The following is a 2,469-nucleotide window of genomic DNA, read 5'->3' on the forward strand; positions in this document are numbered from 1 at the left end:
CAAGAGAAGCCACCGCAATGAGAAGCCCGTGCACCACAACGAAGAGTAGCCCCCACTCGCTGCAACCAGAGAAAGCCCACATGCAGCAAGGAAGACCCAACGCAGCCAAAAGTAAGTAAATAAATTTTTTTAAAAATAATAATAAAATTAAAAAAATAAAAAGCCCCCTCCACAGGACTTCCCTGGTGGTCCAGTGGTTAAAAGTCCGCGCTTCCACTGCAGGGGGTGCGGGTTTGATCCCTGGTCGGGGAACTAAGATCCTGCATGCCGCATGGTGTGGCCAAAAGAAATGAAAAAAATAAAAATAAAAGAGTGGCCCAGATTGGCAAAAAATCAGAACACCTCATAACAACATATGCCGGGGAGGCTTAGGGAACATCGTTGATGGGCATGGGCAGTTTGTTGATAGCTTTCAAAATGATAAGTGTCCTTACTTTTTCTGGTGGTTACTTTTACGTGTCAAGTCAACTGGGCCAGGGGGTGCCCAGATACTTGGTCAAACATTATTCTGGGTATGTCTTCAAGGGTGTTTTTGGGTGAGATTAATATTTGAATTTGCAGTCTGAGTAAAACAGATTGCCCTCCCCAATATGGATGGGCTTCATCAGATCAGTTGGAGGCCTGAATAGAACAAAAAGGCTGATTCCCCCGTCCAGTAAGAAGAAACTCCTCCTGCCTGACTGCCTTGAGCTGGGACATGGGTCTTTTCCTGCCTTCAGACTGGAACTGAAACACCAGCTTTTCTTTCGTCTCAAGCCTGCCAGCTCTTGGACTGGAACTTATACCATTGATGCTCCTGGTTCTCAGACCTTTGTTCTTGGACTGGAACTACATCATCTACTCTCCTGGGTCCCCAGCTTGCCAACTGCAGATCTTGGACTTGGACTTCTCAGCCTCCATACTCACATAAGTCAATTCCTTATAATAAATCGTCTCTCTCATATATATCAATATATATATGTATATGTACATAAAATTTTTTTGTTTTTCTGGAGAACCCTACCTATGTAATACACCTTCTGAACCAGCAAATCTCTTTTTTAGAATATTCCTGAGAAGTACAAGTGTAGGTATGAAGAATCACATTTATTGAAGTGGCCTTTTAATAACAAGTCACCCAGTAGATCTATCAACAGGGAACACATGAGATAGACAAAGATGACAGCAGAATATGCAGCACTTTGTTTCAATTAAATAAAGGCACTGTGGTGCTGTGGTTAAGAGTGTGTGTGGGGGGGGCTCTGGATCCGTATTCCATGGGTTTAGGGCATACCCTGGTGCTTCCTGGCTGTGTGATCTCGGGCAGGTGTCTTAACGTCTCTGTTGTTGAGTTTCCTCCTCTGGAAAATGGGCATATTAATAGTGTCCGCTTCAGTAGGCTTGTTTCTTTTTAACTTTTTATTTGGAGATAATTTTAGGCTTACAGAAAAGTTGCAAAACAAATAGCACAGAGAGTTCCCAAATACCCTTCACCCTGCTGCCCCTACTGTTGACATCTTACATAACCATAGTACGCTTATCAAAACTAAGAAATTAAACTTGGCACAATACTATTAATAAACTACAGACTTCAGTTTTTTAACTCATGTCCTTTTTCTGTTCCAGGACCCAATCCAAGATCCCTCATGGCATTTAGTTGTCATGTTTTCTTAGACTCCTTGGTCTGTGACAGTTCCTTAGTCTTTCACGACCTTGACACTTTTGAAGAGTACTGGTTAGTAATTTTATAGCCTGTCTCTCAATTTGGTTTGTCTTGATTAGAGTAGGGATCTTGCGTTAGTGAGAAGGATCCCAGAAAGGTGATGCTCCCTTCCCATACCAAGGGCTTCTGATGTCACTATGACTTATTGCTGGTGATGTTAACCTTGGCCCCTTGGTTAAAGTGATGTCTGCCAGGACCCTCCACTGTGAAGCTATTTTCTTTGAGTTGTTTTGAGGACTGCATGTTAAAGGGTCTACATCAGGGCTTCACACATACTATTGGGCTCTGTGTTTAAAAAAAAATACCCCCCCAAAAAAAAGTACATGTCTGTGTTTTAATCAACTACTTCTGGAAGGATAAATTAGAAAATGAGAGCCGCAACTGCCTCACTAAGAAGAGGAACAATGGGAGCTCTAAAGGCTGCAGCCAGGTTGGTGAGCCCACCACCGCCCACGCGTGCCTTCACCCAGACCCAGCTAAGCAGATCGAACTGCTCCTACTTATAGCTGGGCACGCCCAGCAGAGGGCAGTAGCACTCCCAGCAGCTGCCCACGTGGCTGTCAACGTGCTGGGGAGGGTGCGCAAGCCCTCCTGGACCGGCAGTTGATTGGCTGTAGCGCCTCTTAGATCGGCCAATCACAGGAATCTCGATGGCAGATGTGCTGCGGCTGCGCAGAGTCGTGGAGGCATCCTAAGGTTGGCTGTGAGTATCTTTCTGTCCCCCTGCCAGCACCCTGTGTCATAGAGGCCAAGGGATTGCAGAAGTG

The sequence above is a fragment of the Physeter macrocephalus genome, unplaced genomic scaffold, assembly GCF_002837175.3.
Source record: "Physeter macrocephalus isolate SW-GA unplaced genomic scaffold, ASM283717v5 random_232, whole genome shotgun sequence".
Taxonomy (NCBI): domain Eukaryota; kingdom Metazoa; phylum Chordata; class Mammalia; order Artiodactyla; family Physeteridae; genus Physeter; species Physeter macrocephalus.